Source organism: Grammomys surdaster, unplaced genomic scaffold (assembly GCF_004785775.1).
Source record: "Grammomys surdaster isolate TR1022 unplaced genomic scaffold, NIH_TR_1.0 185, whole genome shotgun sequence".
Classification (NCBI taxonomy): Eukaryota; Metazoa; Chordata; class Mammalia; order Rodentia; family Muridae; genus Grammomys; species Grammomys surdaster.
In genome coordinates, this window is record NW_021604630.1 from 898,503 (window position 1) to 913,777 (window position 15,275).

The window sequence follows — 15,275 nt, forward strand, 5'->3', positions numbered from 1 at the left end:
GAGAGAGAGAGAGAGAGAGAGAGAGAGAGAGAGAGAGAGAGAGAGAGAGTGAGTCTCAGAGGAAATGCAAGATTGAATGAACAGGTAATTCCCAATTCACAGTCACCCCTTCAGGGTCCCTTTTCTCCTGATTCTTGCTGCATGCTTCTTTCTGCTTCAGAGTCACCACCAGGCAAGACTGAGAGGTTCACTGATTTGATTGATGGGTTGTGGCAGAGCCCTGGGAGGCTGGGACTGTGAAGGAGAGAGGATATGTTCATAGTGTAACCAGTATCCTGAGATTTGTCTTAGAGAAGAGTCCCAAAAGACAAAAATGATTGTGAGTAGCTGTTATTGAATCCTAAATCCAGGGTGAATTTGATATCTTGCAACTCAAGAGCAGTGTCTGTGGTTTGCAGGGGTGGGGATTAGGGCTCCTGAGTTTGAGATCTCAGATTTGGAGTTTTATTCATGACTTGAAATTCACATTGTTTTTAGGCCTCTACTATGGAGGTAAGCCCTCACCAGAAGTGTGCCCTTCTCAGGGCATAGAGAGTCAAAACTCGTACTGTGACATTGAAATGTCCATGCCTGATAACCTGAAGCTTTCTCACTAGCTTCTGCTAGTTCTCACAAGTGCCAGGGACATGGGCTTTTGGAGAAAGTTAGAGTCCAAAGAGTAAGAAAATGATGGCATGAATACTCTCTTCTTGGAGGATAAATAAAGGAATTGAGTCTGTTTAGTATGTAAAATACATCACTCCTGGAGAAGTCTTTAAAAAGCTACCATAAGAAAGGGCTATAATGGTGGAACATGTGTTTTGTGTGCATCTGTGTGTTTGTTCATGTGCCCAAGAGCAACAGATATAACCAGAGAGTAGGCAGAAAATCAGAGTTAGGTGGGAGCTCGAGACAGGGAAGAGTCTGTTGGTACCCAGAGATGTTCACAGGCAGAATGGGAATGTGGGAGCTGTTGGTGTGAAGTCTGCTGCTGATTCTTGGGGCTTTTCCAGTTGGGGTTCCATAAGCAGTTAGTTAGTGCTTAGCTTAGATGACTTTTCAAAGCCCTCTAAATCAGATATTTTCTGCCTACTACCACATGCAGGTAGACCCACTAATAGGATGGCTGGAGAGAAGACCAGCTTGGAATGCAAGGAACAGAGAGCTTGGGCACAGGGTGACCGGAGTCCGTTTTATACTTTCTGATCAGAACATGTTCCTCCTCAGCTTCAGTCCTCTTGACTGTTGTTTAGTTCTACTGCTCTGCATATATTTGCATATATCTCGTGTTCTTGCGGGGGAAGGGCTTGGTTCCCTTCCATGTTCTGAGCCTTGGATTTGTTTTGCTGGTGCCTTGCCTAGAACACAAAAGCGACTGCATTAAATCTCTTAGGACAAGACTTTCTGAGCTGTGGATTTTGTGTGGGCTGAGGCCGAGTCTGGCACTTGGAGCTACTGGAAAGTGGGAAGCATTTCTGGTGGTAAGGAAAGGAGAGACTGGGGACTAGAGGTTAGGGAGGGCCATGGAGGCAAAAGAGCAATCAAGGTCTGGGCGGTATGTAAGCCTTCAGCAGGCAAGAGATGCAGTCAGCTAACAGGAGCTAAGGTCCTAGTCTAGCAAGGGGAAGCAGTAGGTAGTAGTTTTAAAGACAGAAACTCAGGATCAAGTAAGAAATTAGATACCAGGATTAGGAGTCCAAAGAGGGTCTGTGTCTCAGGAATATAGAAGGATTTCCGTTATCAGAGAGTAAAAGCACTGACTAAACAGATGGAAACCTGATACCCAAGCCTAGAGGCTGTAGAAGAGCCATTCCTCCTGTGCCTGTGTGGCAGGGTAAGTGCTAAGCAGGCTGGAGACATTCTTCAGGCTCTGAGCTTTGTGACAGCTTCCTCCTGGCCTCCTGTATAGACAGTCTTCGATGCTTCTGTATGAAACCTATAGCTGTGTAATATGACTCCCAAGTGGCAAGATAGGTGGAATCAGGTCTGACACTGGTGGCTTCCTAGGACCACGATCCCAGGCGGCTAAGGGTAAAACATCACCATCTAAAGATATTCCCCAGGACCTGCATAGAGAGCTTTCAAGTGGAATTACAGTGGCTAGTTCATCAACTTTGAAACTAGGAGATTATTCTGGAGTATTCAGGTGGATTCAATATAATCACAAATGTATTCCAAAGGGAAAGAGGAGTGCAAGGGGGTCTGTCAGAGTGATATGAGGGTTGGGGAGGGTCCAGCTGTCTTTGGGTACTAGTAGAACTGGGGGAAGGTAGGAGTGTTTTTCTGGAATTGCCTGAGGAGTATAGTTCTGACGATGTAGCTTTTAGCCAGTAAAGTTTGTTTCACGGTCCTGACCCAAGGAATGGTAAAATTATGAATGTGTGTTATATTGAAGCCACTAACTGTGTGGTAATTTGTCACGGGTACAATGGGAACTAATTTTCCTAAGAAGGAGCTGACTTGTCATCCTTATGTACAATTCACATGCTGTCTTGTGACCCACAGCTGCGACCTAACGGCAACCATGACTGTGGGTAGGGCATGCTGGTAAAGCTGAATGGTCTATCTTCATCAGGGTCTTATCCTTCAGGTAGAGTTACTCCCCCAACCCCATGCACAGCCACTGGTGACTGCTTTTCAGATAGTATATGTGCTGTTCTCCCTAGTATTGAAAGCTCGACGTATGTCCACTGCGTTTGCTGCTGTACTTTCTTTCTCTCTTTGCTAACACGCATTCTCAAATGTAAGGCTTAGCGTCTGAATCCCCTCCGCCAAATGTGCCTTCTCTGTAGCTGTTCCACATCTGAGATGCCCTTCACTCTTCCCCTGTATATCTAAGCACCTTCTATCCTGCTAAATCCTCCATAGGACTCCCCTAGTCTTTGGAAATCCCTCCTGATTTGGGAAACCTCAGAGACTCTGTTGTGGGGTTTTGCATAACCCATAGGTAAATGCTAGTAATTATTAGTGAAGGACTTAGCTTTCCTGTATCTCATTTTCCTTGCTATGATGACTTATATGAGCTGATAGCATATTATTAGAGCCCCACAAATGGCTCCATCCATTCCAGAAATGCAGCTATTTTTACTTACTCTGTTCTGGACTTTTCTCTGGGACATAAAATTCGCACACAAGCTATTCTATTGTTCATTGTCCATGGTGAATTCACTGGGTTAATTTATTTTGCCAGTTGTTCTGGAAACTCACATCATAAAGGAATCATATCTCCATAGCTATTCTTCCCTGCTGGCGCATTCCCAGCCTGACTGCAGTGACTTTCAGGATAGTGAATGATGGAAAAATAGAACTTGGTGTTTAGTTCCTACATGATGACAAGTCTGAGTGTAAAAGTGCAGACTGATGTGAAGAGTCAGAGAAACCTGGCAAAGAAGATGAGTCAAAGTAGCTGAGCATGGTGTGGAGATACAGCTCAGCGGTAGTGTTCTCTCTCTCTCGGCTTCTCTCTCTCTCTCTGTCTCTCTCTCTCTCTCTGTCTCTCTCTCTATATATATATACTTTATATATATGTGTGTATATAGATATATAGCTATATTGTCATACATGCATATATATAAACAATTGAAGAAAAAGAGTATATGAATTTGAGAGAGCAACAGAAGATACTTAGAAAGGGTTGGAGGGGGAAGCAAAAAGGGGTAAATGATGTAATTATATTATAAATTCAAGTATTAAAAATTAGGATTAAAATACTTTTGGAAGAAAGAATGAAAGAGGAACTCTGACACCTAGAGAGACGTCTTCATAGGCAGCGTTCATGGTCTCCCATCAGTTGAAGAGAAAGTTTAGGTTGTGAATACATAATCTGAATGGGTAGGTGATGCTGTATCTCCTATTAGAGGGTTCATTAATGCTCGTGGTAAACATGTTGCTTATCTGAAACCTACGCACCTCCTACCCTAAACATTGAGTTGGTTGTAAGTAGGTACAACACAGGTGTCATTTTATAGCCAGGCTACAAATGTGAGAAGGAGACGTAAGTCATTAATGATGCTCTGGAGTTAACTGTTGCTGTTCCTGTAGAGCCTCATCTATCCTGTTGATGGACTGTCCCTTCGGGTTTCTGTTTCACCTGGAAGTGTTTATGAATGCATCTATCACTCCAAGAAAAAGTAGATCTTGAGCTCAGTGTTTTATAAAATTCCCAAACATCATTAGCCTGACAGTAATGATACTAAAGCTTGCACAATAACCTTTCTTTCATTTTTGATGTTCCTGTGGAGCTGAACCTGCCTTAACACACTGGGAAATCCCTGCAGTCTCATCCTGAGACCTGCTTAGCAGGGACCCTGGGGTTGCTTCCTCAGTCTTGCTGCTGAGCTTTACATAGTTTCTGGCACACAGAGCAAATTTCTCTTGGATGTGTAGAATTGGGAGCAAACACTAGAATAATGATAGATGTTAAAATATTTATGGCTTCATTTTCAGGTGAATAGCCTTGGTTAGATTTCAAAGACAGTGGTAGACCTGCTTGCTCACTTTCTTGACTTTATAAAAAGCTTTTCTTGAGAAAGAGATAGTATAAATTGGAATCGAAGACATAAACCCAGCCTTTGGAGGCAGACCCTCTTTTAAATTCTGGGTTACCTATGCAAGTTCTAATACATCTTGTTTGTACACTAGCCTTCAAATGCATTGTAGAAGAAGTACAAGAAAATAGATGATGCACACTGAAAAGCCTGGTGTAGTGCACACTGTAAGGACAGAGTGAATGTGTTGTCCTATATAAATACACATAAGGGCATATCAGCATATATGTCAACCAAGGAGCTATTTAGTGTCCCTAAAGCAAGCAGGTGGAAGTGACTTCATGGCAAAAAACACATGCACTCGTTCAGATTCTTTCAAGCCTTAGTTAGAACACCACTGGCCATAGATTCAACATGTGCATTAAGTAATGTATCACACACAAAAAATAAAATACACAACAAGATAACGTGCTGATCCACTGATCAGAATGTGACCTCGAGCTTCTGAGCATCCCTTCATATCACTAGCTTACCCCTTAGTGTTCCTGGCCACGATTTAAAAGCTATTATGAGTAATGAGAACTGACTATGTATATATCTAGCAAAAATTACCCTATATTCATTTCTAAACATTAGGCTTCAAAAAGTCTGCTCATTACTCTGCAATGAAATAAAAACTAACATTAAAAAAAAACCCACCTCCTAAATACAGTTAAACTGTGTGGAGCTGAGCAGCCTGACTGTAGCTTCATAACAGAAGCAGTAACCAAGGCTGGTAATTGCAAAGCCATTATATCAGGAGCATCGTATTCAGTGTTTCGTTTAATCTTTGTGCTTTGTCACACATAAAGCACAGTAATGTGTCATTATTAGGAGCATCTTCCTGAAGAAGAAGAAGAAGAAGCAGAGATCTTCAAGTGAGTAACTTGCACTGTGTGCAGTCAGAATTGAAAAGCAAAAGGCAGGAGGGTTGCAGGGTCCAGGACTTAGCTCTGCTCTCTGGCGGTAAGTAATACGTCATGAAAAGACCGGCTGATTTTGGCTGACTTCCAGCAGTTCAAACTCCAGGGCTTGTGCTAGGTGATCAGTAGCAACAAAGTCACAAGGACAGATATTTATACTTTTGCAATGGATCTTTTTTTTTTTTTTTCATTTTGAGGGACAATGAGAAGGATGGGAGTGGGAGCAAATCAAGTATGGCTTCTGCCACTCAGCTTCTATGTGTAAGTGTGTTGACTGAATATTTCTCTTTGCCTTTATCCCCTGGGGAAGAGGAGACAGAGCTTCAGGAGTCTTCCTTGAATTTCCATGCCAGACACAGAGTTGCTTATTTGAGTTCTCTGTACAATGAATAAAGATCAGGGTATTCTAGGTCTGTTTGAAAGTTACATAAATTCAAATGTTGAATAATGTATGCACCCCAGCTTCCATCCACACCTCCTATTTGCATATACGATTTTATAGACCATTACGGTTCTATCCTCTGATTCAGGTTACTTAGATTGCTTGGCATAATCTGTCTTGATACCTGTTTTCATAGCTGCCTGCAAATACAAGAAATAGCTTTGTAGAATTGCAAATCATCTCATTTTCTTTTTCTAGGACCTGAAACTTAGAGGGGGTGGAATCAGCTGTCCAGGATGTTCAGGTGGTTGGCAGCAGGAGCACTTCTCTTCTTTTGTAGTTATCCCTTCAGGGTATCCTTTTGAAGGAGGAATCACATTGGTCAGTGCCTGGACCACTCTCTGGTCACTAGAGCTTGAATGCGTCACCCCTGTGAATGACATGATTTGATGTCTTTTAACCATGACTTTTTCCCTTTGGACCACAGTAGATTTGGAATAATGTCTTGATCAAGTTTTCTGGCTTCTTGTATTTTTAACTAAAGATACAAGATCAAAGAATTAAGGGTTTTAACATTCCAACTACTGTCCCTTCCCCCTTTCCCCAGCCAAAAGTAGAAATGTAATCATCTCTTATACAAATAATTCCTCTTTTGAAAATTACCTTGCCCCTGGTTGACAGTGGAAATGAGTTGTCAAGAAGCCAACACATAAGGTTTTATTAGTATGAGAAAGAAAGGCTGTCCATCCATCTCAGCATTTATATTAACAGTAACCGTGTGTGCATGTGTTCAGTAAAAGGTTGTTCTCAAAGGTTGCTCCAGTGGTATCAGCAAGAAGTGATACCAGGAGCTTGTGAACCCTAGCCTGTGGTCATCTGAGGGAGAGGAGATAACTACTGTCCCTGATATCTTCGTTGTAAATCCTCGTTATAACCAGAGAGGTGATAGAAGCTTTGTCTGCCTTCCCACCCAGCAATCGAATTCCCCGAAGGCTATAGACTCCCCTGTTGTTTGAAGACTCAGTAAATAGTGAGAGTATCATATGAATGTTGGCTACCATGCAACTACTGTCTTAAGTGACACTCACAAATGCTTTGAACTGCCATCACCTCAACATTTCTCCTTTTGGTGACTAAGAGAGCTTTAAGACCACAGAGGACTTAAGCAACCTTCTGGATGCAGCTGGGTTAGTCCCTTCACCATATCTACGAAGGAGTTCAGCAACAGGGTAAAAATGATCAATTTGCTGTGCTTACTATCCTGGAACTGTCAGCAGGAGACGTGGTTGGTCTTAGGATGTGCACACACACATTGCTATTCAGACAAAACTGGCAGCGACTGTAATTCAACTAGCTGCGGTAGGAGCCCAGACCGTGTCTAGTCTGTGAAACTGGGAAGACGCTCATCAAGTAGGCGTTATACCTGAAATAAGGAGTAGTGAACACCCCGAACATCCTTATTCCTTCAAATACCCACAGACTTGAACACCAGCCTTAAAATACCTCTTGGTTTTACAAGCATATCTTAACAAGTGCTGTGCTGGAAGAAGTAAGCATTTTATTGCTTTATATTTAGGAAATTTTGATATTAAAAATCTATTTTTATCTATATCTTTATATGAATCTACTTGTGTATTATTTAGATATAAATGGTCTAGCCCTTTTTACATTTAATACTTTTTATATTTAGAATATTTAGATTTAAATTTTCTCTCACCATGAAGCTTGGTAAAAAAAAAAAAAAAAAAAAGGCCAGTTCCCATCAATGTCTGTAGTTATCCCTTGCTTCCCTCCCCTCCCCCCGCCCTTGCTTTAACAACACAAAAAAAGGCCTGTAAATATACTCAATGATATCTCTGACTCTAAGCTTGGGCCTCGTTGTGATTACTTCAAATATGATTACTCCAGGATGCTGTTACTTACTTGATCTCAACAGGCTGCCCACTAGGACCAGGACTTCCTTTGAACTGGGTCTTTCTCACCTTTCTTCCTCAGCAAGCTTTGCACTGAGGGTGTTAGCATCTCCACGCTAAGCTCTGGAAGACAAGATCAAGGTTTCTCAGTATACATTTCTGAAGAGTTCCCTATACCTGTTCTGAACTGCTCTTAGGCTGCCCAGAACTCTGTTGACATTTAGGGCCTCGCCTCTCTTGTTCCTATGACTTCAGTGTCTGTCCTGACAGCAGATGTACTCCACTTTCTTGCTCAGAGTCCTTCCCCTCCCATACTCCTGATTATAAATACAATTCACTGCATCTTAAGGTAGGAAAGCCAGGCCTTTGGGTTTAGCTTTGTGTTTAGAATACAGTAGAAAACATGTTAATTTTTATAAAGTGAGTCGACAGAGAGTTGGCTCAGGAAAACAGAAGCTTAACAATTTTTTTCTTTTCTTTTCTTTTTTTTTCCTCTATTTTAACTCGGATACCCTTCAAAGAAGCTGCTACTCTGGTGGATTTCCCACTAAGTGATTTCCACTTGTCTGTTGAGTGCATGGGAATTGAGGGCTTTAAATTTACCTAAGATTTTCAAGAGCATTTTGTTGTATTATGAATTACAAAGGAAAGATTAAGGGGACCCTACTAAGCCTTTTCAATCCCCTCTGCAGGCCACGATTTTTATTGTTAGTTAGGGATGGCTACAGGCAGGATCTAGGAATTTTGAACAAAGGCCTCAACACTAGGAAGTTAGGGAGAACATTAGAAGCTGGCAGTCCCTAGTCATCTGCAGGATTGACTGCCACCAGATTGTTACCTGTTGAGATCACTTGCCTGAGAAGCGGGCATGGGCTGAAGCCCACTCCTCAGTTCTTCCGGTGATCCTACCTTAGTTAATACAAACTGCTAATCATTAGCCTCTGTAGTTTCCTTTCAGTCAGCATAGCAGCTGAGATCTGGGACTTTCCTCCTTCAGTTAGTAAATCTAACGCATAGAGGGTATTGGGGGAAACTAACTGTAGGTGGAAAAGCATTTACTACAGGTTTTTAAACACGAAGGGGAAGGTTAATTCAGACATTTTGTGAACCCTGATATTGAAGTGCTTGCTGACAGTAGCCTGATACAGCTGTCCCCTGAGAGGTTCTGCCAGAGCCCGACCAATACAGATGTGGATGCTTACAGCCAAGCATCAGACTGAGTGTGGGGATCCCGATGGAGGAGTTAGGGGAAGGACTGGAGGAGCTGAAGGGGTTTGCAACCCATAGGAAGAATAACATCAACCAACCAGACCCCTAGAGTTCCCAAGGGCTAAGCCACCAACCAAAAAAGTACACACATAGAGGAACCCATGGCTCCAGCTGCATATGTAGCAGAGGATGGCCTTATCTGGAATCAATGGGAGGGGAGCCCCTTGGTCCTGTGGAGGCTTTATGCCCCAGTATAGGGGAATGCTAGGGTACTGAGGTGGGACTGGGTAGATAGGTGGGGGAGCACCCTATAGAAGCAGGGGGGAGGGGATAGGGGTTTGTGGAGGAGAAACCAGGAAGGGGAAAGGATAACATTTGAAATGTAAATAAATAAAATAACCAATAAAAATAGAATTTTGCTTTTCAAAGTGTTTATGCCACATCCAGAGATAGAACAAATTTCTCAAACTCCCGTCTTCTGCACCTGTTTCAAGGGATTCCATTTCATTTGCCTCCCACAGCCTGTTAGTTGCCATGGCCGTCCCCTGATACACTGGAAATGATGGTGCTGAAGTCTTACCCCAGCTCCAGTTATCAACTGCTGTCCACATGCCTTAGCATCAGGGGTTATTAAGTACCTCTCTTCTAAAGGCCTGCTCTTCCTGGCTCACTCTGCTTCCTTCTCCAGCCGCTTCAGAAATCAGAAAGCCAACAGGCCACATTCCCTCATCTCCACCGTGTCTCAAGTATTATTAAGTTGTGCTTCAGCATCTCTTCTGCCGTTTAAGTCATTTTAGATCTTCAGCTCGTATATGTGCACCTGCCTTCACGTGTGTGCGCCTGGCTTGGCTTCTTAAACCAGCCTCTCTGGCTGTAGCATACCCTCCCTATCCTCTTATAAGGCACCCTGTTTTGCCGTGGAAGAGTTATTAACAAAGCTATAGGGACACTCACGCTCCCACAGCCCTGACCTTTGATAGCTGTGCCCCTTTCAGGATAGACAGCAATGTGGAACTAAGGAAAGAAGGAAGGAGGTTTGGGACCCAGCATGGCTAAAACTGTATCCTCAAACAGCTGTGGAATCCACACAGGAAACGCCACAAAAGTCATATAGTCACCTTATACAAAGTTGTGAATTTGAATCTAGTGTGGTTTTGTGACCAATGCTATATTGGTTTTTATTTGTTGGCATTCTTTTTTTGTAAGAAAGCATATAGACTTTTTTTTTTTCCAAGAGCACAAATCTATCTTTATTTATTTACTCTGCATTAGTTTAAATCCGGGATGGGTACAGCATCACACGGATTCTGTGTCCAATGGCCTTTGCAGGAAGGTTGCTTCGGAATTTGGCACGAACCACGCCACTGTTTCCATGGGCCCGAGTTACCTTCCCCCAGATCACTCTGGTTTTGTTTGGTTTGCCTCCAGGAGTCACTGTATTGTTTTTTGCTTTGTACACATAAGCACATCTCTTGCCTAAGTAGAACTCGGTTTCATCTCGGGCATAAACACCTTCAATTTTAAGAAGAGCCGTGTGCTCTCTTTGGTTTCGGAGACCTCGCTTGTAGCCAGCAAAAGTGGCCTTGCACCACAGCCTTCCAGACATACTTGCTTTTAGAAGTCCTGTTCCCAGCAGGCCTCCACAGGCTCCAAGATGGCGGAAAGAGCGCATATAGACTTTTAATAAAAAAAATAGTGCTGGGAAATTGGGTTAAAATACAATATCCCTTCTGGCATTGAAGTTCATGAGGTGTGCTGCTCGGTATAGAACTTGGTGTCAGCTGTGAAGCATACAGACTAATGGAACATCACACTTGGGAAAGTTGCTCTGATGGTGAAGTCCATGCTGTAGATTGTCCCCCATGCTGACAGCTTTTAAAGCACCTGAGTGGCACCTACAAAGCTTTAAGGCCTATTGTTATCTATTCTCACCCAAGCCAGTTAGTCTAGAGATGTCGGAGAATGGTCATATTCGAATCTCTCAGCTAAGACAGAGAACTACTGAGTCCTTAAATCCTAAATTTCTAAAGTTTGTTTGCATATGAATTACCTGAGACTTTGCAGACCTCAGATTTCCATCTCTTGGTTGGGGAATGACCTGAGATTAACTCGCTGAGAGGGGGTGTTTGTTCTTGCTGGGGGCATACACGAGGGTCCAGGTTTGAACTACTCGTTCTCTCGCTGGTTGGCCTTGGCTCATGCAGCCTCATCCAAAGAAATTATGCCTAGTCTCAGGTACTCAGCCTCTGTCATTTCTATAGAGCAGTAATGATGTGTGTTGATGAAGCTGTAGTGAAATTAATGACAATGACAATGGCTAATTCACTTGGTAATGTATGCTTTGTGTAGTCCTCTGGGGAGTGAACTAACTTGATGATTTTCCAGCATTTATGTGGAGAGACTTGCCAGGTCTAAAAACTCCTTCCTAATTTGCACTTACCCTCTGTTCACCAACCTCACTGTTCGGGTTGAAAAGCAGTTATATAAAACCTCGGGCGCCACATTCTTAGAGACCAGGGGATCTGAGCCTATAACACTGTGGCTGCTCTTGGTATAAATACTGGAAGAGAGTTGCCATGTCCTAGAGTACAGTAGCTTGTCTGTGTCACGATGTGATCACATGAGGCTCTAGCATTGCTTTGAAGTTTTGTGTGCCTAAGTCAGAATAGCACCAACTCTCAAGTTTGTTTATATCCAAATAGCAGTTAAGAAGGAGCACTTCACCCTTAGCTTATGTGTGAATAGATAAAGTGCTATGCACACATAGTTAATGTACTTTTGCTAATTTTTTTTTTCTGAGACAGTCTCTCTTTGTAGCCCTGGGTATCCTGGAACTCACACTGTAGATCTGGCTAGCCCCAAACTCAGAGATCTGCTTGCCTATGCTTCCTGAATCCCAGGATTAAAGGCGTGTACCACCACCACAACTTAATATTGTGCTTTGAATACAAAGTAGAGTCCATTTTCATAACTCGAAAACCATATAGAGTATCGAGGTCAATGCTAACTTCATAGTACATGCATGAGGAATCTCAGTCCTGGAGTGAGAGAGAAACCAGAAAACCCCTTCCGTGGAGGGAAGGTGGTGTGGGTAAAAAAGCAGATGCGTTTGTGGGAGTTCTGCTCAGAGAACAAGGCCAGGCTCCCTTCCCACCAGAAGTTCCAAATGCTCTGTTTTTCCTGGCCCCAGGCTGCCTCTCTTTCTCCAGATTTAGTAGTGGTACTTTATGTCGGACATGCTTCTCACGCTGATCACTAGTCTCATCTCTGGTTCCTCTATAAATATTCATGGGCTATACGAAATGATCCAGGAAGCTGGTTCTCCAGTTGAATAGCTGATGCTGTGGAATAAGTAAATTATTTCCTACCCATGAGTGTCGGGTATGGGTTGGATGGGGTGGGAAGGCTGACAGATTAAAAAGATTCCCAGCCGGTGCCAGTGCCAGTGTCAGCTGTGCGGGTCCTCCTGCTGCTCTGACCTTAGTTTCTGTGATCTAGGTAATGCTTCCGGCTCAGAACACTTTCTGGGAGCAGGTGTTGGGAGGTGGTAAAGAGGCCAGTTCCTGTCAGCAAAACCATTGCACTTGCCTTGGTTGTTGCCTCTTGCCTGTGCTGGGTTAGATAGCTAAAGTTAGGGGCTGGCATCATGTCTAGAGATAACCAGTTAACAGGTGGTGAGTTAATTCCTGCCCAAGCAACTAGCAAGAGTTTACCCTTCTGATTTCTCTTTTTAAAATGAATCTGAAAATATTCAGGAAAAATTTCAGAATTATACAACTCACAAATTTAAATTGCGCACCGTTTTGAACAGAGTGATGAAATCCTTTGTCTTGCTGGATCCTGCCCAGGATGTCAATTATTCTTTGGTACAGTGTATCAAAGTTAGATTCCCTATTTCCCTGTTTGCTACTTAGTAGCTACCATGAGTGTCAGGTAGAGTACCCTGGTATACCAATACTTACATTTGAATGACCCTAAGTTTAGTCAAGAATGGCTCCAGAGTTTAAGAATCATGGTGCTGGCAATTCAGACATGTCAAATAGCACCGTAAAGCACATCCTTTAAAGGTGAGAGTAAACAGTTTCAATTGAATTTAAAGAAGAAGAAGGAGGAAGAGGAAATAGATATATGTGCTAAGATATATAGTAGTAGTGAAACATTAACACCTGAATGTTGGGGTATCTGGGGTCTCAGAAGTATATCCCACACTGCTATAGGGTACAATGGATAGAATGTTATAATTCTTAATGTATCTGAAATTACGCTATAGTATGTGTCTTCAGAATTTTTCGACTATGCCCTTTGATCAAAAGAAATATCTCTTAGATACATTTACCAAATAGCTAGATCCAAACAATTTTAATAGTCTGTTTTGATAACTTGGCCATTTGAAAATATAATATATATGAAACGAGAGAGAAAGTCTAATCTTTTTCATTTTATGTTTCAATAGCCTTTCTGACTAAAGAAGGATTTTGTCTGCTGGACGCTGTATAGAGTCACAAAGCTTGGCAAGAAACATTGATACCTTCTCATTGATCCGTTAGATTAGCTCTGAGTAACATCTACAAGTTCAGCTTCACAGGAACAGAGATGTAGTGTTTAATGGTACCTTGAGCTACTGGCTTCTGTGGGATCCAAAAGACTTTGCTGCCTTCGGAGTTTAACATCTTTTAACATGGATTTTATATGGGTTTTCTCAGGCCAACTCCACCAAGGGTTTGGGAACTGTGACCACAACCAAGGATTCTGCCACACAGAGGGAGTGAAGCATCTCCCCTAGGAAGAGTCTGCAGACACCATACCTTGAGACCTTCTCTGAGAGAAACACAGGAGTCTACAGAGAGCTGTGCTCACTGATTCAACAGCAGCCACTATTACAAAGTCAGGGGATGCCCTAAGCAAGCTGTGGCTCTTTCTCAGACATAAATTAAGTTATAGAGAGTAAACCACGTTCTTCCCTTAACTAAGGCTTACCGTGTGTAGGCCCAGTACCTGGCACCTGAGATGGATCAGTGAACAAACAGATAATAACCCTTGTTCTATGGAAATTATATTCTAAATTCTTGTTAGTCTGAGGAAGTTATAAAAGGCTTTTTCATCCTCTCTAAAGTTCTATGTAAGAGCCTTTTTTACAGAGATGAAGATTCTGCAGAACACAGACGTTCTTAAGATATTTAGATCCTAATCAGTGACTGAAACTGGAGGGAATTATTCTGTATTAATGGAAACCACTGATCTACGACTACTGTCTTAATGAAGACTGATAACATATGCATGCGAGTGGGTGAGGGAGGAAACCCCGTTAGCAGGCTCATTATACTAAGAATGTTGACACACAACTGAATCAGAATGCCAGTTCTGCGGAGCCACCTTCCTCTTTGCTCCTTCTTGGGAAATATACAATGGTATATAGCTTGAAACATCCCATACTGTAGTGTTTAATTTATAGTGTGACATGTGATTTTTTTTTCTTTAAAGCATGGGAAACAAGATTCACTTCAGAGTCTCTCCTATGAGAAGAGGAGAGGTACTTAACTTTATCTAAATAATTGGAATAGTTTTTGGTCTTTTAAAGTACTGTGAAAAACTGGTCTTCTCCTCTGGGTCTTCTGGGAAGTCAGGAGACACGGGTACTTTTATATCATATTCTGGCATGCTACCTTTCCTCCATCTTAATTCCAGGAAAATCAACAATAAATTAATAAATAAATCATTGCAAATGAAATCTTCTGAGATTTAAGACCCGGTTGTTGGTGCCGCAAGTCTCCAGAATCATGGTTTCCCAGGATTTATACTAAAACATGGTAGCATGAAATGCAGCCTGCACATAAATTATAAAATAAAAATGCTTGCCTCCACATCAATGAGCATATATACATGAATATTTAAAAAATTCACAATCTGGAATAGAAGCAAGCATTGCTAAGTTTCTGATTTGTACCCTTACAGTATTTGTACATAGTTTTATTTTCTGAGTGTGGATATATCATTTCATGTATGATTTGGGTTCATACCCTGTGCACAATATAAATCAGTTCCTTTAGTTTATAATCTGTCCTGAGCATTTCTGTAGGTCACTTCATACTTTCTTAAAACATGGTCATATTGTTTTATTTCCTATTGCTGTTTGGTATTTCAGAATATGGATACCTACATCACCTATGATAAATATACCTTCTTTGTTAGCTCTGTGATTATTGTATTGAACTTCTCAAAGCTTTCAAATTTAGATTTCAGAAGACATTTATTAAAACATACCCACACCAAGTAAAGGCGGTCAAAAGTCCATGGTGTCTTCCTTCCTTCCTTCCTTCCTTCCTTCCTTCCTTCCTTCCTTCCT

At 42.0% G+C, this 15,275-nt stretch overlaps 1 protein-coding gene and 1 pseudogene across 1 annotated transcript in view; one reads left to right on the plus strand and one right to left on the minus strand.

Annotated features, from left to right (window-relative positions):
- The window catches only part of Zmat4 (zinc finger matrin-type 4), a 248,820-nt gene that overhangs the window by 140,183 nt on the left and 93,362 nt on the right, over positions 1-15,275 (plus strand). The window lies entirely within an intron of this gene.
- On the minus strand, positions 10,164-10,594 carry LOC114621916 (annotated as a pseudogene).